The 25,671-nt window shown below is 51.0% G+C and overlaps 1 protein-coding gene across 1 annotated transcript in view; it reads right to left on the bottom strand.

The window, feature by feature from the left end:
* Positions 1-9,664, bottom strand: part of LOC137419056 (E3 ubiquitin-protein ligase Midline-1-like) — a 127,072-nt gene extending 117,408 nt beyond the window's left edge. Inside the window, exon 1 of the mRNA XM_078768817.1 lies at positions 9,608-9,664. The gene's annotated coding sequence lies outside the window, so the exon portion shown is untranslated. The remainder of the gene's footprint in view (positions 1-9,607) is intronic.
* Positions 9,665-25,671: the final 16,007 nt, after the last annotated feature.

A 25,671-nucleotide genomic window follows, 5' to 3' on the forward strand; every position in this document is an offset into this window, starting at 1 on the left:
AAATGTTTGTGTTTTTTTTTTGTGTGTCAATCTTACAAGATTGTTGAAACCGACAATGTGTTCGTCTGGAAATAGATAGTTTCATGTGGATGGGATCGAATATCCAGAGAATTCGTGAAATAAAATAGAAATATAATTTGATTATGAACATTATCTCTTTTGTCAAGGGAGATGGAATATAAAGATTTGATGTGCTGGGTTATGAGCAGCCATTAATTAATAGTAAAATTGTGAGTAATCTTGGGATTCCATTTTTTATAGAATTTATATGAGAATAACAGCTATTTATGCATATGTGCTTCATAAAAAAATGAGGGAGTACAAAATTAGACAAATTTGGAAGAGGTCTTGCACTGACTTCCTAGAGTACTCTGCTCATGGATTTTTGACATATATAAACTTGACTTTTATCAGCATATAAATTGTGCTGCATGTATGGATGTGTCTTAGGCATAGATGATATGGGCATATAGTAAAAAGAAAATTTTGCTGAATTGAACTATTGTGAGTTTTAAAACGGAATGCATTGTGAATCTTAAAACCAAGGGACAGACATGAACTCGCTGTTATGTTATTTAACCTCAGAACGCGATGTTACGTGTACCTGCAACATATTTGTTAATCTGGCACACCTATATTGGCATACTGGTGTCAGTAGTATTCACTAGTTGCATAGAAATGGATGAGCAACAGTTACAACCACTTATTTGGATATTTTCTCCAAAAGTAGGGGTTTCAATAAGTGGTAGCTGTACACATGGGATTCACCAAATTAAGTTATGGAGTTTAAACAAAGTTACTGGTAAACCAAAGGGGAATGGATAGTAAGTAAATTCTTCGATGCTGGGTAAATTAAGTGAGATATTACAAAGACTTATAAGAGCTATTGTTCTTCCTTATAGTAGTGGGAGGAAAAAATTAGATCCAACGTAATGAATCTATAAATGAATGTGATAGGGATAATATCCTCAATTTGTGTTAATTATTAGATTGTGGGTAAAGGAATTAATTTATCATAGTGGATTGTTAACAGCAGCCTGAAATGTCCTGAGAGTGTGCATCCATATAATCAGAAATCCCAGATTTGTTTTTAAAAAACAACATTTTGGTAGAGGTCTTATGTGGACGAGCACTTGCTTGGTAGATAACAAAAAGGTACTGCATGTTGGCAGCCACTTTTGTGGCCATGTAGGCCAAACACATTGAGAGAAAATTGTAGTTAAATACGTAATTTACACATGGCTATTTGTAAAAGGGAATTTATTGAGATGGAAAACATTTTTTAAAGGTTTATTAAAGTGTTATAATATGACATTTGGCAAGGCAAACTATTGGATGGGAAAATTATATCTGGTTATGGAATGAATTTGTTGACCCCTTGAAGTTAATTCTTCAAATCATTGTTTCACTGGCATTTTGAGTTCACATTGGAAATAGTTTGGTAGAGCTTTGGTTAAAACCTTTGATTGTGGTATTTTGGAATGAAATGATAAACCATAGGAGATTGATGAGAATAGAAACAAATATGAACCCAATCTAGAAAGATTTTATGATGATATTTTAGCGGTTGCCGAAGACGATAAGAAGAGGCCATTTCGTTGGGTACAAAAGGTTGTTTATTGTACAGAAATCTCCAGCAACTGCTCACGAACGGAATTCGTAATGGCTTATATAAAAGCAAGCACCCTCTTTGGAGGGCGTGGCTCCAACAGCCGCGCGTGCATCACGACGACACAACCAAACGCCCATGTGCGTGGGTTCGACCAAACCCATCGTAATGGTAACCGTCACATGCGGATTAGTTAACCGCGACAAGTGAATAAGCTAACCGTGACTTGTGCATAAGGTAACCACTACATACGCCCCCCCCAGAAGGCACGCCACGGGCGTGGATGTAGTTCGCGGGTGGAACAGAGCCGGGCCGCGGGTGGAGCAGAGCCGGGTCGCGGGTGGAGCAGAGCCAGGTCACGGGCGGAGCAGAGCCGGGTCGTGGGTGGAGCAGAGCCGGGCCGCGGGTGGAGCAGAGCCGGGCCGCGGGTGGAGCAGAGCCGGGCCACGGGTGGTGGGCGGGGCGTGGCGGCACCCACGAGGTGAGCATCGGCATCAGCCTCGAGACCCACCGTAGGAGCATTGGTAGGAGTTGCGGGAGTGGTGGGCGGGGCGCGGCGGCGCCCACGAGGTGTGCATCGGTATCAGCCTCGGGATGCGCCGTAGGAGCCGTAGTAGGAGTGGCGAGCAGCAGTACCCGGCCTGTGCGCACGGAGGCGACGAAGTAGCAGTACTCGGCCTGTGTGCGCGAAGGCGACGGGCAGCAGTACTCGGCCTGTGTGCGCGAAGGCGACGAAGTATCCGTGCCCGGCCTGTGTGCGCGGAGGCGACGAAGTAGCAGTACTCAGCCTGTGTGCGCGAAGGCGACAGGCAGCAGTACTCGGCCTGTGTGCGCGGAGGCGGCGAGCAGCAGTGCTCGGCCTGTGTGCGCGAAGGCGACGAAGTAGCCATGCCGCCAACGCCTCGTAACGGCGTTCCTTCGGAGGGTCCCGGAGCGGGTTCGCCCCTCTAGTCGTAGAGGAGGAACCGAGCGTGATGCGCGAACCACATGGCCGCTCGTCATGGCTAAAACTCCGGCAGTTCGAGTTTAGGTCTTGTGGAAGACATTGCGGTCGCAATCCTCCCGTGTTCATGTGGCCCCCGAATACGTTCGGGGGCAACGGGGTCACCAGTTTAGCGGTTGCCGAAGACGATAAGAAGAGGCCATTTCGTTGGGTACAAAAGGTAGTTTATTGTACAGAAATCTCCGGCAACTGCTCACGAATGGAAGTCGTAATGGCTTATATAAAAGCAAGCACCCTCTTCGGAGGGCATGGCTCCAACAGCCGCGTGTGCATCACGACGACACAACCAAACACCCGTGTGCGTGGGTTCGACCAAACCCATCGTAATGGTAACCGTCACATGCGGATTAGTTAACCGCGACAAGTGAATAAGGTAACCGCGACATGTGCATAAGGTAACCACTACAATATGAATAATACCGAGATTAAATGATTGAATCAAGTAATGTTGCAAATGAGTACAGTAGAGTTAAGATAATGGCATAATGAAAATGTTATGAATTGCATCAGTTTTATCAGATTCAGTGAAAATCATATCACCACAAGTTACACTGTTAAAGAAAAACAAAAAGTGGGGAGGACTATGATAATAATACATTATGCATAGTTTGCTTGTTTGCAAGATTTGTTGGGAATTAGATATTCCTGTTTGTGATTTCAATCATATATACTCATTATTAATGCATTTATTTTCTTTGAGTTGTGTTAAAATACCTGCATGAGTTTAATTTTTGAATTATATTAACCTGAAAGCAATTGTGGATGCTATTCTTAGTTTAGTAGGATAAAACACATACCTGATTTGAATATTATTCGTGTGAAGCTGTTATAAGATATATATGATTAGTTAAAATATAGTGTTTTCATGTTACGATGTACCCCATCTGATTCAATCTGTGTGGAGAGCAGATATAAATGTGGCTGAGTAAAGGAAAGACCAGATCACATCCCAAATGGAGTGATAACGACATCTGGGAAGAAGTTTGAGAAAGGAAAATTTGTGGGAAAAATGAAGTTAATCTTGGCATACACCCTCCTTCTCAAAGAATGATGAAGACATACTCCTTTGTAAGATTGGAGATGGATGCTTACATTCACCAAGGAAAATTTATGTGACCATTTGTCTGGATCACACTGCAACATATGAAAGAAGGGCGATCACTTACTTTTGTTTGAATGCCTCGAACATTCATCACGTCAGCAATTGCAGGACGACATTTTACCTGCAACTTCTACGGGATGCAGTGACGTGTGTCATTACTTCACCAACTTCCGGGGAGCCAGCATGGAGCTGCAAGCGAACAGCTGTGCACGATTCTGCTGGTTGCTCCTGGTATGGACCATGGACGACTTGAACACCATGGTCCCAACATCATTGTGGATGCATCTGGCATCCCTGCTCCACATCTTGCTGGCCAATCAACATCACATCAACACTTGCTCCATACTCACGATGAGTGAGGAGGCAAGTCGACTACAACTGGATGGAGGCCTTGTTCAAATCTACTGGGGCTTACGGCAAGAGTGGCAAGGATGCTACATGGAGAGCAGGGTCAGTTTATGACTGCCCAGCTATCACAACAGCGGAAAATCCTACGCAAATAGTGTAGGTGCCATGAAGACATCAGAAAAAAATAATGTTTCATACTTGAATTTCAACACAAGTGATCAGCCCCTTCTTTTCAAACAAAGAAAGTCAATATCTGATTGGAGGCAAACGTTTTTTGCCAAATGTTGCAGATGCTTTATTATTTTTAAATGATGAATTGAAATTATTGTGTTTTGGCAAAGGTGAAGTGTTGAATGTTTTATGCAAATGAATTGAATTGCATTATCAATATGGAAAGAGTCAAAGGGACAAAGAAATGTTTTGTGATCAGATTCTTCCAGAGTGACGGTGTATGCCTTAGGGAATTGGATTACCAAATTGGGGTTTGAATATTTAATAGGGTGATGTTTAGATTAATGGTTAATATAAACAAAAAGAAAAAATCAGGGACTGTGGAATAATAAATATTCATATTGACAGTTGGTAATATTGCTAAAATTACCTGTCAAGTGATCTTGTGTAAAATATGTTTTACGGTGCAGTCTCGTAAAACTTGGGAGCCAAGATGATTAAAGACAGCATCTGTTCCTGTCAAAATAGCCTTTGTTCCATTTATGGAGAAATACCAGGCTCAGTGGTGCTCATTAGAGCCATGAGGTTGAGGCATTTCTCAAGGGATATAATTTAGGGACAGACTAACACTTTTGGATATAGGACCAGGGCAGAAATGCCGCTGGGCAATTCCTTCTCCTAGGTCATGAGAAAGTGACCTCCCTCGATAGGCACTGGTCTCATAGAGCCAAATATGGCTCTATGGATGGGAAACAGATGCCTCAGGGCGTCAATATCTGGGGGACTATTTGCCTGGCTGAACTCTGCATTCCAAGGCTCTTAAGATCAAAGGAGTTTTTGCTTTATAACCAAGAGAGCAACTGGTTGAACTGTGTGTGCAACTGTTTGAGCAACTGAAAGAACTGTTCAACTGAGAGAGCAACTGGAAGAAGGGTTCAACTGAGAAGAGTGCGAGCTCCAACCAAGACCGGCAGAACGACGTCATTAAGATCTAGAATTAGTACGTTTTATTTTATACAACAAACTCTCTAAAGTCAATAAAACATTGATTTGTTGAAACAGGTTTTTGAGTTTCTTTGGAGTTCAGTTGCTGGAGTTCAGTTGGAGTTTAGTAGTAGATCAAAGAATTATCCTAGAGTGCACTCGATCATCACAAACAGGTAACACAACGGAGTGCCAGGTGTCCCATGACAATGTACTCGAGTCAACAAACACATAAACAGAGATTATAATAAGATTTCATGAGTGAACCATCTGATCCATCACTCAATGGGAGTTTTAGTAAAACGAAGTTGTAAAGGCACACCTGGTATCATACCATCACCTGGTATCATCACTATAAAGGTACACCTGGTATCATACAATCACCTGGTATCACCTGGCTATACCGGCTACCGAGAGAACGTCCCGGATGGATTGTCCATCCATGGCCCGTCCTATTGACTATTCGGCTATACCGGCTATACCGGCTATACCGGCTACCGAGAGAATGTCCCGGATGGATTTTCCATCCATGGCCCATCCTATTGACATACCGAGAGGATGTCCCGGATGGATTGAGAGAACGTCCCGGATGGATTGTCCATCCATGGCCCATCCTATTGACATACCGAGAGGATGTCCCGGATGGATTGAGAGAACGTCCTGGATGGATTGTCCATCCATGGCCCATCCTATTGACATACCGAGAGGATGTCCCGGATGGATTGTCCATCATCGCACCCCCTCACTCATCCATCCCCCCCCCCCCCACCCCTTTGTTTAGTTTTGAGATAGCAGCCACGCGCCGCGTACCGAAGTCAAGCGACCTTCACAGTCTGGGTCAGAGGGAAACGCAAACAGGCAGCGGCCGGGCGAGGTGTCTCGCAGTCTTGAAATGTGTCGTGGAGGTGAGCCAAGAGACCTGTCCTAGAAGCAACAAGTCCAGAGTCAAGGACGAACTGGCGGGCCAGTGCCCACGTGGCTTGCTCAGGAGACAAGGGAGTCGGGCGCAACGCTCAATGTTACCATCTCATGGGGTCACCGTGTACTCCCAAATGCCCCATGCCTTATCAATTAACGGCATAAGTCCTCAATGTTGGCTAGTCGCCCTCAAAGGCCGCCACGTTATGACACACACTTTTGGGCAGGGGCGGTCAGGTTGAGTATTTCTGCTATCTGTAGAGGTACCCAGGTAGACTAACTCAGGTAGACGTACTCTGATGACGCAAGCGTGGGAAGCAGTTAATGGTGCTGTAGGGCAAACGCGTGATTAGTCGATGACATCATCAATTGGTTCGGGCGCGTGCGGGCGGGTTTGACGGCGAGTTCCAGCTGAGCGGTATCCCCAGACAGAGTAAAGTAGCACACCGAAATGTATAGTCTCGCGTCCATTGGGCACCAGCATTCGAGCGGGCTCAAGATTGGTGTACGGAATACGAACCCGGCCGACGAGTGAATTGTATTATCTAGGGCGCACTGCGTTCGAGGGAAAACCGAAAGTCGAGCTCGGCCCGTTGAACCAGTGCGGCACGCCGAGTCGAGCGGGCATGCCGAGTCGAGCGGGTTGAGCACGCCGAGTCGAGCGGGCTCGCACGCCGAGTCGAGTGGGCGAGCACACCGTGTCGAGAGGGCGAGCACGCCGAGTCGAGTGGGCGAGCATGCTTGGCAGCGATAAACTGCACGTCCTGAAGTAGCATCTCCGTGTGATAGCCTTCAGACCGTGTTATACATCACGTCCCGAAGTAGCGTCTCGTTTGTTAGCTTTCGGGCCAAAGGATGGAATATATATCATGTCCTGAAGTAGCGTCTCGTTTGACAGCTTTCGGGCCGTGTTTTGTCCGGAGTTTTAGACATAGTTAGTCATATAGAATACATATGGTATATGATCTTCTATTAATGCCCGAGTGCTGTGAAAGTCTATGAAGGTCCCGCTCGACGTCCTTAGAAACTCATCCGTTCTGCGGCGAGTCCTCAAAGGGTGCCAAGCAAGCCTCCTGCCAAGCGAGCTTCATGCATTGAGGCGATTCCGGGCAGCGGAGTTCACCGGCCTCGTTGAGTAGCCACGCGTAGGTGGGATTCCGACCAGCAGCAATCAAGCAAGCCTCTTGCCAAGCGAGCTTCATGCATTGAGGCGATTCCGGGCAGCGGAGTTCGCCAGCCTCGTTGAGTAGCCACGCGAAGGTGGGATTCCGACCAGCAGCAATCGGGACCGCCGGCCTTGCAGGGTACGGCCTGCGAGGGGAATCGCATACGATTCGCGTGTAGGAGGTGATTCCGATGAGCCGCGATCAGAATCGCCGGCCCCACAGAGTAGTGCCCGCGATGGGCGCAGTGCGCGATTCACGCGTAGGAGGTGATTCCGACGAACAGCGATCGGAATCGCCGGCCTCGCAGAGTGGTGCCTGCGATGGGTGCAGCGTGCGGCTTCACGTAGGAGGTGATTCCACCAAGCAGCTTTTGGTCAGGTAAGCCGGCCGTGTGAGGCATGGCAGACATGGGAGTCGTGATCACTCGCGTGGGAATCTCATCTCGGGCCGAGGCACGCAAATCTAGGATGATTCTCTCGGACGGAGCCGTTAGCGTTTCGAGCAACCGAGGCTAGACTCGTACCTTCGGCTCCAAGCGGGTCCGTCGTTCCGACGGGGTTTCGGCCACAGGACATTGCCCAGTAGCATCGTTCTCCAGGCATCTTGCCGGAGTCTGTCATGCCTGCTCCGGCGTTCGGGCCTCAGGAGAGCAGTTCACGCTTTGATGACGCGGTCCTGCAAAAGGCTTGTGAGGTCCCAACGCATCCAGTCCCATTGAGGCAGACCGGCAGCGAGAGTAGTCGGAGCTCCGTGGCTGGAGCTAGCTCGTCGGGTCCTCCGCTGGTCATTCTTCTCCGAGGTGGGCCTCGCAGGAGCGTGGAGAATGTCGGGAAACGCTCGTCTGAGATCTGCGTTCATCCGGCCATCGCCAGACTCGTGTCCCGCCAGTTCCGTAGATCATTTATTGAGATTAAGTGTTGTGAAAATAAACCAAGTCCACAACTTGTCCCATATGTAGGTTTAATCTCAATAAGATCTTTGCATCATCCTGTAAAACACATCATGCAATATATATGTCAGGATCTAGGCATCATATGAGAAAGATTGAATATATCAGTCAATGCAAGCAAGCCTAGAATATAAGTGGGTACGTACCATTCAATTCTACATGTCATTGTATAATGTCGCAGGAGTGGCCTCGAGTCGCGGACGTCCGAGGTCTTATAGACACCGCTCAGCGGTTTAAGTGAGCATCTCACCTGGGTTCAACTTTGGTACATTTTCACCACAATCACTATAAAGGTACACCTGGTATCATACCATCACCTGGTATCATCACTATAAAGGTACACCTGGTATCATACCATCACCTGGTTCCGGTCTCTGAGCTGTGGATGTGCGATTTTCACCTCTGCCAACTTCCTCAAAGATGTCTTTCCCGGTCGTTTTTGTTGTTTATTTTGATGTATAACTAGCATAACTAGTATAACTAGTTCCACTCCTCCCTCCAGGTCTGCAAAACAGGTGTTCACCACCATCTCTTATCATCCAAAATATCCCCATCCAAAACCTTGATCTTTTCTACCCCCGTTAACCTACCCCTTCCCACCTCCTTCAAAATCCCTGTTTTCTTTCCTGAAATCCCTGTTTTCTTTCTCGATGTCTCCATGTCTCTCGGTCCCTGCTCTCAAATGTTGTGTTTGTGTCCTTCCCCCTCTCTCCCCATCTTGTCTACCGCTCCCGATGTTATTTGTTTTGTGTGTCTGTTTGTCTTTCTGTGTGATTAATGTTCGCTCTTTCACGAGCCTCGATTTTGTATACAAAAAAAAATCAAAAAAAAAATCCCTGTAGCGTCCATCTTGTTTATCCCATGTTCCCCGGCCCAGCGCTCTCTCTTCCACAGATCTCCCGATATCCCTGTTTTCCACTGTTGTACTTCCCTCTCACCCCTCCCACTCCCTTTATTATATGTTCCATATGTTAGCTCTTACATGAGCCTCGACTTGGTATAAAATAAAATCGTACGTGTTCCACACCTGGCGTCTCCACCATGTTTCGTCCGTATCCGTCCACAACTTTTTCAGACATCTTGTTCACAAATAGATGAAGAGACATGAAAACAAAACCTCCATCGACCTTTGGTGGTGAAGCTAATGAACCTGGAACTCTGTGGTTCCTCTGAGGCCCTAAAACTGACCACACGGATCACACTGACCACACGGACCTGCCGAACCACACGGATCTTCCCGATCGCACTCTCCACACACTCCTTCATTAGCAGAATGAAACAAACACGATCATTGTACAACATTTCTCATTAATAACTTGATAACTCCTTAAACCGGGTACGAGTACGGACACGTTACCTCTCCTGCTGATGAAGCTTGAGAAACGCACAAACACTTCCGCTGACTGAGCTCATAGGGGAGGAGCCTCGCTCAATGACGTATGAACAACGTGATGACGCATGCTCGTAGAACGAGGGCGTCATCACCCACGCATTCGAGTTTCACAGCAGGTCACGTGATTGTATTAATAACAACAACTAGATTTTCAACTTGTTTTTCACCTTAAGTTCATTTTCTTGTGAAACAATAACCGGTTTAAACCCTTTTATGTGATGATAACGTTTATTTTAAACCCGTTATCTCAAATTATCCCGTTTAATAAACAAACTCGCTCTCATTCATCTCATTGTAGCGGTTACCGCTGGGTATACGCAATCGCCTTGCACCTGCCGTGGACGCGGCCAGGGAGCGATCACCATGCCCGGACTCGCCTTTCCCGGGCTCGCCCGAGCCGCCCTGGCACGCACGGTCTCGTCTTTCCCGGGCACGCCCAGACTCGCCTTTCCAGGGCTCGCCCAGGACGCCTGGGCACGTCCAGACTCGCCTTTCCAGGGCTCGCCCAGGACGCCCGGGCACGTCCAGACTCGCCTTTCCAGGGCTCACCCAGGACGCCGGGCATGCCCGCTCTCGCCTTTCCAGGGCTCGCCCAGGACGCCCGGGCATGCCCGCTCTCGCCTTTCCAGGGCTCGCCCAGGATGCCCGGGCACGCCCAGCCTCGCCTTTCCAGGGCTCGCCCAGGACGCCCGGGCATGCCTGCTCTCGCCTTTCCAGGGCTCGCCCAGGACGCCCGGGCATGCCCGCTCTCACCTTTCCAGGGCTCGCCCAGGACGCCCGGGCACGTCCAGACTCGCCTTTCCAGGGCTCGCCCAGGACGCCCGGGCATGCCCAGACTCGCCTTTCCAGGGCTCGCCCAGGACGCCCGGGCATGCCCAGACTCACCTTTCCAGGGCTCACCCAGGACGCCCGGGCACGTCCAGACTCGCCTTTCCAGGGCTCGCCCAGGACGCCCGGGCATGCCCAGACTCGCCTTTCCAGGGCTCGCCCAGGACGCCCGGGCATGCCAGCTCTCGCCTTTCCAGGGCTCACCCAGGACGCCCGGGCATGTCCAGACTCGCCTTTCCAGGGCTCGCCCAGGACGCCCAGTCTCGCCTTTCCCGGGCAAATGCTCGCGTCGCTCCGGCATGATGTGTATATATATTGCTGCCCGATAAACGGGCTTTACAGAGTTTGCCGGGTTCTGTACGAATAAACATGCTTTGAACTCAACCAAATGGCCTTGTTCTCTCGCCGTCCACGACTCCTAAACTGGTGACCTCGTCTACCCCCGAACGGATTTGGGGGCTGCACGACTCCTAAGTCGTTATCATTTATCAAAACAAACATCATTCCCGAATCCCGATCCACGGAATTCTCCGATCGATGTTCGAGTTCAGAAAGTTCAATAATTGGAACCAGAACTGAACTCATTCGGGAGAACGATCTTCAAAATGAGTTTCAGGTTCAACCCTGGACGGCTGGGTTCGAATCCCGACCAGGTATAAACTGCCGTCCAGGTGTTTCGCAGGCAGGTGATTCATCAAGGTGTTCATCTTCGTCCCTCGGACGGACGTAAAGCCGGATGTCCTATGTGCTAGCATTAGTTGGTGAACGTTAAAGATCCCACTGTGTCCTTCAGGAAGAGTAGGCAAGCTATCTCCGGCATCCTGAACAAATTACACATTCTTGCTGAAACGCACGAGCAGTGGCGTAGTGATGGGAAGGAGGGGGAGGAGGAGGAGAAGGAGGAGGAGGAGGAGGAAATGAGGAGGATGAGGAGGAGGGGCAGGGGGAGGTGGAGGAGAGTGGGGGATGAGGAGGGAGGGGGATGAGGAGAAGAGGAGAGGATGAGGAGAGGAGGGGGAAGAGGAGGGAGAGGCTGGAGGAGGAGGAGAGGAGGGAGGAGGAGGAGAGGAGAGGGACGAGGGGGGGAGGAACGAGGAGGGGAGGAACGAGGAGGAGAGGGGGAGGAGGGGATGTGGCGCCAAATTACTCTTCAAAAAACCGTTTTAATGCTCCATTTGTTTGTATTGTCTATAAATTATAACACAACGAACTCATGAGATCAGGAAAAGCAACTTTCAGAAACACGCTTTACAGTTTAAACTCCGTGCTTCATGTAAATGTGTTGTGTTGATGTTTACAAACGCCTTTACATCCAGATTCACTTTTTGTCTAATTACTATTTATATCACCTCGCACAGATGTCTGTGAATTTAACACCATTTACCCTTCACCCTTTACCCTTTACCCGATTCAAAGTTAGGGTTGTACCATTACAAAATGGGGGGTGTTGTGGATTTCTTTGTCGGTAAAATGCGTAATTACGCGAATACGTAAATGGGGTAAATTATGGGCGATGGTAATCCGATTAATCACTGGTACAATTTCAGCGCTCTTCTTCTTTCCTCTTCATTTTTGCGATCTTGGTATTTCATCATTTTCTTAAGTCCCATGCTGTTGAGGCCAATTCGGCTGGGTCCTGACACCTCAAATAGCAGTGCCTTCTTTTCTTTTTTTGTACCCAAGTATAATATCCGGTCACAATGCTTTGTTTTCTATGCTCGATGGGATAAATAGGTTGTATCTCATCCAGCGATTACAATTCAATTCAATTCAATAAACTTTATTGTCATCCCATCCATATACAATACAGTGTAGCGGTTACCGCTGGATGCACACAATCGCCTTGCACCGGCCAGAACACGGCCAGACGCGCCTCTCCCGGGCATGCCCGGACTCATTGTTCCCGGGCACGCCCGAACCTCCCGGGCACGCCCGGTCTCGTCTTTCCCGGGCATGCCCGCTATCGCCTTTTCAGGGCTCACCCAGAGCGTCCGGGCATGCCCGCTATCGCCTTTCTAGGGCTCGCCCAGAGCGTCCGGGCATGCCCAGCCTCGACTTGCCAGGCCGCAACCAAACACGCCCGGGCAGGTCCAGACTCGCCTTTCCAAGGCTCGCCCTTGACACCCGGGCATGCCCGGTATAGCTTTTGCCAGGCAAACTTCCCGACATAAATGTGTATATATATTGCTGCCCGATAAACGGGCTTGTCAGAATACCTGAGCTGTTTTGTTTCAATAAAGCAACTCGGACGAATTCCGTCTTTGGTCGCGTCAATTCTTTCGACTCGCGTTGGAGCGCAGTTTCTTCATTGGTGACCTACCGACATGGATACGGCAGTGACGCTTAAACTGCCTACCTTCTGGGAGGCTCACGCGGCTGTTTGGTTCGCTCAGGCAGACACTCAGTTCGCCCTGCGAGGCATCACCGCGGACGACACCCGCTCCACCATGTTGTGGCGGCGCTCGGTTCCGCCACCGCGGCCCGCGCCTTGAGCCTCCTCGAGCACCCGCCGGCTGCTGACAAATACGATGCGCTGAAGACACTCCTCCTCGACGCTTTCACCCTCTCAACGGCAGCACACGCACGGCGCCTGCTCGCTCTGCCCGAGCTCGGCGACACGCGCCCGTCCGAGCGCATGGACTATATGCTCTCATTGCTCGGTGAGCACTCTCCAGATTTTCTGTTCCGCGAGCTGTTCCTTCGCCAGCTGCCTCACCCGGTACACCTCGCCCTGGCTGGCACATTGATCACGGATTCCCGCGCCCTCGCCAGGGAAGCCGATAAGATCTCCTCGGCGGGCCAGCACATCGGCGCGGTTAACTGGAGCCCGCCGCCATCCGAGGCGATGCCCACGACTCCCGAGCACCCTGCGCGGTTGGAGGCCGAACTCCCGGTGCAACTGGCGGCCGCCACGCTGCACCGCCTGCTTCCGACACGATGGCCGGGGCCTCCAGCTGACCGGGCGTGGTGTTATTACCACGCCAGGTTCGGACACAAGGCTCGAACGTGCCGGCCCCCGTGCACTTTCGGCAGGTCGGGAAACGGCCGGGCCGGCGTTCATTCCCAGCCATGAGCGCCGGCCACTCGGGCAACTTGCTGTTTATTCGGGACAAAGCGTCTGGGCGGCGTTTCCTGTGTGACAACGGCGCCCAACTGAGCGTCATACCCGCCTCCGAGCAGGACAGGCGGGACGCCGTTTGCGGCCCCTCTTTGGTCGCTGCTAATGGCTCGGCCATACGCACTTTCGGCCCACGCGTCGTCACCCTCTGCTTCGGCAGCCAGCGTTTTCAATGGACTTTTGTGACCACCTGCGTCCCCATGGCTTTGCTGGGCGCCGAGTTCCTCTGCGCGCACGGGCTGCTGGTCGACGTCAAACGTTGTCGCCTTGTCAACGCCGAGACCTTCAGCTCCCTGGCGTGCACGATTAGCAGCTCCGCGCCGACCGAACTGGCGTGCGCCCTCCCGGCAGCGAACGAGTTCGCTCGCCTGCTCGCGGAATTCCCGGCCCTCACGCGGCCGACGTTTTCGGCCGTCGCGGTGCGGCACTGGATCGAGCACCACATACCCACTACGGGCCCGCCGGTCTACGCCAGGGCCCGCCGCCTTGACCCAGCCCAGCTCGCCGTGGCAAAGGCCGAATTCGATGCGTTGGAGCACCTCGGCATCATGCGGCGCTCCGATAGCGGGTGGGCCTCGCCACTGCACATCGTGCCAAAGCCGGGGGGTGGATGGCGTGCGCCCGTGTGGCGACTACCGCCGTCTCAACGATGCTACCACCCCCGACAGGTACCCGATCCCGCATATTCAGGACTTTTCCGCCCGTTTGGCGGGACGGGTCATCTTTTCGAAAATTGACCTGATACGGGGCTACCACCAGGTACCTGTCCGGGCGGCCGACGTCCCGAAGACGGCCGTCATCACGCCGTTTGGTCTGTTCGAATTTTTGCGGATGCCGTTTGGCCTCAAGAACGCGGCCCAGGCGTTCCAGCGCTTGATGGACGGCGTGCTGTGCGACCTGCCATTTCTTTTCGTCTATCTGGACGATATCCTCGTCACCAGCACATCCCGCGCCGAGCACCTCCTCCACCTCCGAACACTGTTCGGTCGCCTCAGCGAGCACGGCTTAATTGTCAACCCGGTCAAATGCCACTTCGGCGCGATGACCGTTGACTTTTTGGGCCACCGCATCACCAAGACCGGGGCCGTGCTGCTGCCGACCAAGGTCGAGGCCATCGCCATGTTCCCGCATCCCCGTTCCATCAAGGCCCTCCAAGAGTTCCTCGGCATGGTGAATTTTTATCACCGATTTGTGCCCCGCGCTGCTCAGCTCATGCGGCCCCTTTACGAGGCCCTCCGGGGCAAGCCGGGCAAGCATGACATTGTTTGGTCCACGGCCATGGACGCGGCCTTTGCCAGCGCCAAACAGGCCCTCGCCGACGCAACGCTGCTGGCTCACCCGGTGCTCAACGCGCCCATTGCCCTCACTACGGACGCCTCCATCTACGCGGTGGGCGCCGTCCATGAGCAATGGGTGGACGGGGTTTGGCAGCCACTCGCTTTTTTCAGCCGGCAACTCCGGCCGAACGAGTTAAACTACAGCACGTTCGACCGCGAGCTGCTCGGGCTATTCCTGGCCGTTCACCATTTCCGACACCTCCTGGAGGGCCGCCCGTTCACGGCTTTCGTCGACCACAAGCCGTTGGTCTATGCAATGGCTAAGGTCACGGAGCCGTGGTCGGCCCGCCAGCAGCGCCACATCTCCGCCATGTTGGAGTTCACCACGGATATCCGGCACGTCGCCGGCAAAGACAATGCCCTGGCCGACTGTCTTTCTCGGGCCAGCGCGAACGCGGTCCACCTCGGCGTGGACTTCGCGCTCATGGCGGCCGACCAGACCACTGACGCCTCGGTGCAGGCACTCCATGCGGCGGACACGGGCCTCCGCCTGGCCGACATTCCCTTCGCAGGCACCGTCCTGCTCTGCGACGTCTCCCAGGGCCAGCCTCGCCCCATCATGCCCGTTTCCTGGCAGCGCCGCATCTTCGCCTCCATCCACGGCCTTTCTCACCCGGGCCGGAAAGCTTCTCAGAAGCTGGTGTCGGCGCATTTCATCTGGCACAGCCTTCGCCGAAACATCCGCGACTGGGCCAACGCCTGCACGGCCTGCCAGCGGGTCAAGTTCCACCGCCACACCCAGGCCCCGCTGGCACCTTTTGCCGTGCCTGAACGGCGTTTCGACCACGTCCGCGTGGACCTGGTGGGTCCCCTGCCCCCCTCGCGGGGGTTCACCCACCTGCTCACCATGGTGGACAGGACCACCAGGTGTCCGGAGGCCGTGCCCCTTGCCTCCACCACCACCGCCGACGTGGCGCAGGCGTTCATCGCCACCTGGGTCGCGCGCTTCGGCGCACCAGCGTACATTTCGTCCGACCGCGGCCCACAGTTCACGTCTGAGCTTTGGGGCGCGGTCGCCCGTTCGTTGGGGGTCATGCTGCACCGCACCATGGCCTACCACCCCCAAGCCAATGGGTTGTGCAAGCGGTTTCACCGCTCCATGAAGGCCGCACTCATGGCCGGCCTTCAGGACGACGGTTGGGCCGACCGGCTGCCGTGGGTCCTTTTGGGCCTTCGCACGGCCCCCAAGGAAGACCTCCAGGCGTCCGCCGCCGAGCTCGTCTACGGCCAGCCGCTCCGCGTCCCGGGCGAATTCGTGCCCGACGCTACCAATCCCTGGTCCGCCGCTCGCCAGCGCTCAGACCTACAGGAGGCCGCCCGACGATTTGCCCCCGTGCCGACGTCCCGCCACGGTGGCCCCCAGTCCTACGTCCCCCCGGCGCTTCGCACAGCGGAGTACGTCTTTGTGCGTCATGACGCGCACCGGGGGCCACTCCGGCCGCCGTACAATGGGCCCTTCCGGGTCCTGCGACGGGGCGACAAGTCTTTCATCGTCGACTTTGGTGGCCGGCCGGACCGGATTTCTGTGGACCGCCTCAAACCGGCGCACATGGACGTCGACCGACCACCACGGTTGGCCCTTCCTCCGCGGCGAGGCCACCCCCCGTCCACAGTTCCCACCGCTCGACCACCCACCACCACGTCGGACCCATCCCCATGACCCTCCAGGGGTCGCTTCGGCCGGGTCATCCGGACCCCCCTTAAATTGACCCTGCCGGTGCAGGTCGATTCTGGAGGGGCGTGTGTATCGGTTACCGCTGGATGCACACAATCGCCTTGCACCGGCCAGAACACGGCCAGACGCGCCTCTCCCAGGCATGCCCGGACTCACTGTTCCCGGGCACGCCCGAACCTCCCGGGCACGCCCGGTCTCGTCTTTCCCGGGCATGCCCGCTATCGCCTTTTCAGGGCTCGCCCAGAGCGTCCGGGCATGCCCGCTATCGCCTTTCCAGGGCTCGCCCAGAGCGTCCGGGCATGCCCAGCCTCGACTTGCCAGGCCGCAGCCAAACACGCCTGGGCAGGTCCAGACTCGCCTTTCCAAGGCTCGCCCTTGACACCCGGGCTGCCCGGTATAGCTTTTGCCGGGCAAACTTCCCGACATAAATGTGTATATATATTGCTGCCCGATAAACGGGCTTGCCAGAATACCTGAGCTGTTTTGTTTCAATAAAGCAACTCGGACGAATTCCGTCTTTGGTCGCGTCAATTCTTTCGACTCGCGTTGGAGCGCAGTTTCTTCAACATTATAAAATGGAACGAAATGACGTTCCTCCTGGTGCTTGGTGCACTATAAACATTGAAGCAAGACTACGCATAGAGCAATTTGACATGACAAGTGTAGCGCAATACCATAAATACACAGAACAATACCATAAATACACAGGATAGTATACAGTAAATACACAATGAATATCCTTTTTTTTTTCTTTTTCTTTTTTTTTTCTATACTGAATCGAGGCTCGTGAAATAGCTAACATGTACTTCACAAACAAATCATCCAGACAAACAAACTATATAAAAAGAGGGAGCGGAAGACAAGATGGGGAGAGAAGGGGAAGCACACAAACACAACATTTGAGAGCAGGGAGATGTGTGGAAGGGAGAGGGCTTGGGGGGAGGAGGCGTGGGAAGGGGGGGGGGAGGGAGAAGTATGAAACACAAGCACACCAAGCACTTCCAGGACAGAAGTTGGTATTTCAAAAAAGTGGAATTGGGGTGAAATTAGCGGGGGTAGAAAAGATCAAGGTTTTGGATGGGGGAAGATAAGAGATGGTGGTGAACAGCTGTTTTAAAGACCTGGAGGGTGGAGTGGGATTGAAGAGAGTGAGGGAGTTTGTTCCAGAGGCGGGACAAAAGAGGCATGAAGGAGTGAAGGTGAGCAGAGAGTCTTGATTTTGGCAGTTTAACCATAAGAGGGTTGCAGGCAGATCTTGTGCGACCAGTCGGAATATTTGAGGGACAGAGCCCAGAGAGAGCTGGGGGGACAAGGCCGGAGAGGAGTCGGCAGAAGACGGCTTTCCAACCTGCCTGCAGTGAGTAAGTGAAAGGTCCTCGGAGATAGCGTCATTGCAGGAGATTCCAATGATTCTGAATGCTTTGGTTTCAACAGCGTGAAGACGAGCTCGGTGTGAGGCAGGAGCACCAGCCCAGAGGGGAGAGCAGTATTCCATTGAGCTGCGGATGAAAGCCTTGTATGTGGTGAGGAGCTCAGGTGTGCCAAGGAAGGACTTCGCACGACGGAGGATGCCCAGTCGGCGACTGGCTTTGGAGGCCAGATTTGAAATGTGGTTTTCCCAGGAAAGATCATGGCAGATAGTGAGACCCAAAAGCTTGTGAGACAGAACCTGTTGGAGAGGATTATTCAGAAAGTGGATGGGAGGGTTGTCCAGTCGGTCCATGGCAATATGAATATATCCAAGACAACATTAAAAAAATTTTTTTAACAAAAATGTATGGAGTTGAACAGTTCACTGTAGGTTACATCTGATAAGTAAAACATTTATGTAGCAACATATTATGTATGGCAGTATATGATACATGTCGTGCAAGTGATGGGGGGAGAAGGGGAGGAGCGAGGGCGTTTAGACCCTATTAGTTCCAAATTAAAGTGGGTGGTGGAAGGTAAAATGGTGTTAAAGAGCCTGACAGCCTGGGGGAAGAAGCTGTTACAGAGTCTGGCAGATCTGGCTCGGATGCTGCGGTACCTTTTCCCAGACGGCAGGAGGGCAAAAAGTCCATAGGCCAGGTGGAAATGGTCGTCAGCTATACTTGCGGCCTTGCGTGTGCAGCGTTTGCAATAGATATCCTTCATGGAGGGGAGAGAGACCCCAATGATGTTTTCAGCTGTCTTCACTAACTGCTGCAGAATCTGGTGGTCCGAGACATAGCCATTCCCGTAGCAGACAGTGATACAGCTGGTCATTACGCTCTCAATGGTACCCCTGTAGAATAAGGTGAGGCTGGAGGGGGGAAGGCTTGCCTTCCTCATGTGTCGCAGGAAATGGATATGCTGCTGTGCTCTTTTGGCTAGGGAAGTGGTGTTGAAGGACCATTTGAGGTCATTTGTGATGTGCACACCAAGAAACTTGGTGCTCCTAACTGTCTCCACGGTGGAACCGTTGATATATCGTGGGGAGTGGTCTGCGCGGGCCTTCCTGAAATCCACAGTCATCTCTTTTGTTTTATCCACATTAAGAGACAGATTATTTTTACTACATCAGACCGGCCAGCCGCTCCACCTCCTCTCTGTATGCTGACTCATCATTGTTGCTGATGAGACCCACCACTGTCGTGTCGTCAGTAAACTTCATGATATGATTTGAACTGTCCTTGGCAGAACAGTCATGATAAGCAATGTGAACAGCAGTGGACTGAGCACATCCCTGGGAGGGGGGGGGGGGGGGGGGGAGGTGGCACCGGTGCTCAGTGTGGTGATGCCGGAGATGTTATTTCCGATCCGGACTGTCTGAGGTCTCTCGGTCAGGAAGTCCAGGATCCAATTACAGAGGGAGGTGTTCAAGCCCAACAGGCCCAACTTCCACATCAACTTCTGGCGGATAATTGTATTAAATGCTGAACTGAAATCAATAAACAGCATTCTTACATTCGTGTTTTTGTTTTCCGGGTGAGACAGGGCCAGATGAAAGACTGACGATATGGCATCCTCAGTAGACCGGTTAAGACGATATGCAAACTGGAGGGGTCTAGTGAGATGGGGAGTCTGGTTTTCATATGGCCCATGACGAGCCTTTCGAGGCACTTTATAATAATTGATGTGAGTGTCACAGGGCGATAGTCATTAAGGCAGGACACTGTTGACTTGTTTGGCACTGGTATGATGGTGGTGGCCTTAAAGCATGCAGGGACAACCGCCTGGCTCAGTGAGATGTTGAAGATGTCTGTGAGGACGTCTGCTAGCTGGTCTGCACATTCCCTGAGCACACAACCAGGTATACTGTCTGGTCCAGCAGCCTTGCATGGGTTGACCCTAGATAGGGTTTTCCTAACGTCAGCTGTGGACAGACAGAGTACCTGATCATCGTGAGGAGGGGTGGTCCTCCTCGCGGGCATGTCGTTCAATGCATCAAACCATGCATCAAAGTCATTCAGCACATCCGGGAGGGAGGCATCACTATCGCAGACATGTGGTGTGGTCTTGTAATCAGTAATGGCCTCAATGCCCAACCACATGCGCCGCATGCCTCTGATGTCTCGGGATATAGCCATGGATTTTCCGTGCATACGTGCACTTTGCCTCCCTAATGGTGTGGGACAGGTTGGCCTTAGTTGTTCCGAGGGCTGCCTTGTCACCTGATTTGAAGGCAGCATCACGGGTTTTCAGCAGCGCACGGACCCCTGTAATCATCCATGGCCTCTGGTTGGCTCGTGTAATGATGGACTTGGAGACAGTCACGTCATCAATGCACTTACTGATGTAACCAGTCACAGATGCTGCATACTCCTCCAAGTTAGTGAGATGACCATAGGTAGCAGCCTCCTTGAACATATTCCAATATATGTGGTCGAAACAGTCCTGTAAGCTGAGGTAGCTCCTACTGGCCACACTCTGATCTGTTTCAGAACCGGCTTGGCACGTCTAAGCAACGGTCCGTACTCTGGGATTAGCATAACAGAGATGTGGTCTGAGTAGCCAGGGTGGGGACGGAGTACAGCTTTGTATGCATCGCCAATGTTCGTGTAAACTCGGTGCAATGTGTTCACCCCTCGAGTTGCAAAATTAACATATTGATGGAATTTAGGGAGAACCTACTTGAGATTTGCGCTGTTAAAATCCACAGCGGCAATAAAAAAGCAGTCGGGGTGTGCAGTCTGCAGATCGCTGATGGCTCCATGGAGTACACACAGTGCCCCCTTCATGTTGGTGCTGGGAGGAATATACACAGCCATGGTTACAATGGTGGTAAATTCCCTTGGCAGATAGTAGGGCCGACACTTAATCGTCAGGAACTCCACCAGCGATGAGCAGTGGCTCGAGACTACCATAGCGTTTTCGCACCAATCTTTGTTAATATAAACACACAAACCACCTCCACGGGTCTTACCGGACATTGAAACTTCCCTGTCCGCACGGAAGGAGGTTAGCCCGTTCAATTGAATGGCCGTATCAGGGATGTTGCCATGGAGCCAAGTTTCTGTAAAAACAAAAATGCAGCAGTCCTTCATCTCACGTTGGGTAGTTCATTGTAATCTGAGGTAGTCCAGTTTGTTATCCAAGGAACGAACATTGGAGAGTAGAATGGACGGGAGAGCCAGTCTGTTGGAGTTAGCCTTTAGCCGAGCATGGATTCCACTCGCCGTGCTTCCGTTTTCTCTTGCACCGCTTGCGGCACCTTCTCATTCGGGCCACTGCGACAGGCGGCGCCTCGGTCTCCGGGCCTTGTTCACGTAGCAAGCCAAGGCTACACCGCTCCTCCATCGGAATAGTTAGCTGGTAAGACGAGCGTCGTTTTCCGATTTCCAACAAGATCTGGCAGTCGTAGATACGTGCACGGGTGTTGCTGCTGCACTTATATCTCGAAAAAACATTTGACCAAGAGACAATATTTATCACTGTTTCTTCTGGACCCAGAGAGGTCGATGCGTCGATGCACGCCACCATTTCTCCGTCAATGATTACTTCTTTGTTTTCAGTGGTTGCTTTTGGATCATGTTTCCATGAGTTTTCTGGAACTGTAATGTTGAGACTTTTGCGGATAGGTTAGTGAATTACTCCACATTCCTTGTTGTGTACTTGGGTGTCGCCCAAACAAACCTTTTTTGCCTGTCGGTTGTTTTCTTGTATAGTTGTGGTCTTTCCCCAAATGGTGCAATCTCATCTCCACTATTTTGTTTGCCAGCTTTTATTCCTTCTTTGCTAGTCCTCATCATCCTTTTACTCCTTCACCTCCCTGTTCCCTTTTGTCCTTCTGTGTGTTATCATCCACTGTTCTCATTTTCATCCAATTCAATTGTATTGGTGTTTTCACTTGTTCCACAATTGTAAGTCGGGACTGTTTCCCCTCCCTTTTAGGGTGGTACTTTGTCTCCTTCACCTCTGTCTCACCACGCCTTTGCCGCTGGGTCCCCAGTGACGCTCTGCATTCCAAACCATTGCTTCATTGCGCAGTCCCTCCCCGTGCTATTGTGGCCACTTTTCCATCTCTCCTCTGTCCATCCCTGGGGAGCGCGTGCATTCCATCCTTCTCGTTTCATCTGCTTGTTTTCTGGCCTTCACCGTTATCTCTTTTATTTCATTTTCATTTTAGGATTAATGTGCCGTGTGTTGTTTTTGGGGGAGGAGGGGGGCTGCAATCCACACACACCTCGTATCAGGCTTCGTCTCTGCTCTTTGATTATCCTCTCTCTCCCTCTCAAATTACCAGCCACCTCGTCCTGGATCTCCCCATCGACACTCGGGGAGCCACACGGTTCTCCCGATTCACGAACCGCCTCGGAGTGTCGACTGTGGGATGGAGGGGGTAGGGAGGTGGGGTCGTGGGTCTGCAACACGCGCCTCATATCGAGCTTCATCACCAATCCTTACATCTCCCTCTCTCCGTCCCACTCATATCACCAGCCCTCTCTCAAATGCAGCTCCTTCCTTTCCTTCCCTTCGTCACCAAGGTCCTGGTTTCGGGACTGCCATCGGCGGGTCTAAGCCGTGCGTCTAAGTGAGATGGTGTGACGAGGAGATTATGTGCCAGCTTCTTTGATGCCATCTTGTGTGTGTACATCAGGGTGTATCCATGTCCTTGCTCATCAATGAGGTTTGGCTGTGTCTGTCCACTAACTTTTTTGTGCCATTTGAGTTTTGTCATCAAGTTTTCAACATAACTTTATTGTGAGAATATGGAGAAGACAAATTAATAATTTGGTGAAAAGGTCAAAGGTAGATGTGACGTAAAATCATCAACTTTCATCCAATTGACCTGAAATTTAAAAAAATATGCATACTGGATCTGCATTGGTTCACCAATCAAAGGCTCGAAACCCATTGTTTAATTTATTTTTATTTTTAGAACAAACGGTCAAGGCTGCATAAAATCATCAATTTTCGTCCAATTGACGTGAAATTTGAGCAGGGTTTGCATATTTGGTTGTTGAAGCCGATTGCCTTTGTCGTCAAAAGGTAAAGCTTGCCTAAAATTGTCAATTTTTGGTATTTTTTGTGAGATATTTTCATCATTTTTTGCATGCGGAAGACGAGTATGAAGAAAACGGAATGCAAAGTGCATGCGGATGGGCTTTACATTTTCAGATGTTTTCTCGTTTTTTAAAGTGATTCTTAACTTTTGAGAGAAGCCCGGTGTTACTTCGCGGTTAATTTGGCTGGTTTAAGATCTTAGGGTCTTGAGTTTGAGCCCCAGCCGTGCTGTTAAATAACATCAGGTGGGTTTATTCAACCTGTCATCTTTCCATGATGCCTGTCAAAATGAGTGCCAGCTTATTGGAAACCGGTGATTTGTCACCATTGAGAGGGAACAAATGGGGCCAAAAATAATGTATAGAGGTGTATTTTCAAAAAGTTGTGGATGGATTGTGACAAAACTTGCTGGATTATTTGGGTAGGTGCCGAGAACAAGCCGATCAGATTTTGCTTTGACCTGATCTGCATCCGGATCTCATCAATGGGATACAAAAATGTAAACTGTTCAGCCTGGTTGTCATTTGTTACATCAGCTCGTCAGGGGTGTGTTCTGGCCACCACACTTTCAGCGCTTGAATCGACTGGATTATTGGGAGCATGTCGGAGAGATCTAGCTCTGCTGCATCGTTTGAAAATGTAAAGATCTCTGACCTTTATTGCGCAGATGATCCAGTCATCTTTGTGCAGACTCTGGACATCTTTATGGGGTCGGTCCTTCAAGGTGATTGAGGAGTGCGATTATGGGACTCCAGGGTCAATACTAAGATCCAGGCTTTCAGTGACATCGTCGATGCAACTATCTGGTCTGTATCTCTCTGTGGCGAGGATGTTGAGATCACTTTGAGATTTACTTACCTTGGTAGTGATATTAATGTTTCCACATGTTGTCAATGAGATGTTTGAGCCCGAGGGCCGACCACATGCCTCGTGGGGGCAGTAGGTTGATCGGTATCTGAAGGACATAGGAATGGGCTGCGCATCGTACTGTCTGGGAGATGGCAGCATAGAGGCCCATGGAGGACCGGCAGAAAGTGGGTTTGGCGATGGGCTTAGATGTTACTCGTATATTTTGAACACGAATCAGAAGATGAACCAGTAAACAAACCTGCCGTTTAACAGGACTTTGGCTGTGAATTTTTACCGACCACACATGCGGAGAGAAGAGCGAGATAATATTGTGATGGTTGTAAAACCTCCCCCCGGTGCAAGAACATTTATGAACATGTAGAACTCTATCGAACCAGTTCTGCTGTTAGTTATCGTGCACAGATAGACCTCCATCCGTTGTCCACAGGGAAATGGGACAAATGTGTTGGGTGGGTTTGTTAGGTTCTCCCCTTCTCTCCAATTCTTTTACATGATGCTCTTTCATCTTTCCAACACAACGACATTGCAGACAAAAACCCTTCACTCACTCAAAAGTGCTGGGAGGGAAAGGCCGTTGGCCGTATGGGGAAAACCATGCCAAGAGCTTCCTTGGGACTTCCGCTTCCGGTCTTGCCGGCGAGGTTACGTTTTTTCGAAGCTGTCCATGCTCTACACGCTATCGAAGTTAAGTAATTGTTCCCATTTGTATTTTCGTCAAAACTGTATTTATTTTATGGTGTGTGTACCTACAGTGGGTTTCTAGGAAAATTATCGGTGTAAATCTTTCATACCTGTATGGAACATCATGTTAATTCGTGTCGCGTCTTTTGAGGCCTTGTACCATGTCCTACCTTGAGGCTTCGTTTTTCTCTCAGCGGTCTGTCGATTGTGCTCCAATTACTTTCGTTCTCTCAGTTTTTCCCAGTCTTTTCAGCCCATACTTCCTTGTTTACAATCTCAACTCAAAAAAAAAAACAACCAAAAAAACATTTCCTTCTCTGTTCTTATTCGTTTATTCGTTGTTCTTATTCGTTCGTTCGTTCTTCGACCACGTGTTTCACCCCTATTTCCCCAGATAGTTTTCACTGTTAAACTTTAAAATGTTTCAACTTTCCCCTGAAGTACTGTATTCTGTCGTATGTTATAACTCCTTTTTCCTCTTCTTCTGTAAAAGGGTGCTTTCGACTTGCTCACCAAATCTATTCATTCCAAAAAAAAAATTCATCTCTTGCAGTGCCTCTTTCATACATTCCCTGAACTCACCTGCACTCCACCCCCACGCCACCCCTCCCGCATCCTTAAATGTATTTTTAACTCGAAGGTCACAAGAAACTCATTTTGCAATAAATGTTCGTTTCCCATCAATCGTACACTTTCCAAAATCCAATCTCACCCCTCCCCTCCAAATCTTCCCCATCACCCCTCCCCTCCAAATCATCCCCATCACCCATCCCTTTCAATTCTTCCCCCTTGCCCCTGCCCTCCAAATCCTCCCCATCACACATGTCTTTCAAATCTCCACCCTTGCCCCTTCCCTCCTAAACTCCCCCCACACCCCTCCCCTCCAAGACTCCCCCTCACCCCTCCCCTCCTAGACTCCCCCCACACCCCTCCCCTCCAAATCTCCCCCATCTCCCATCCCTTTCAAATCCCTCCCCTTGTCCCTTCCCTCCTAAACTCCCCCCTAACCACTCCCCTCATAAACGCCCCCCTCGCCCCTCCCCTTCAAATC

This window comes from Myxine glutinosa, unplaced genomic scaffold (assembly GCF_964187855.1).
Source record: "Myxine glutinosa unplaced genomic scaffold, kmMyxGlut1.1 SCAFFOLD_541, whole genome shotgun sequence".
Taxonomy (NCBI): Eukaryota; Metazoa; Chordata; class Myxini; order Myxiniformes; family Myxinidae; genus Myxine; species Myxine glutinosa.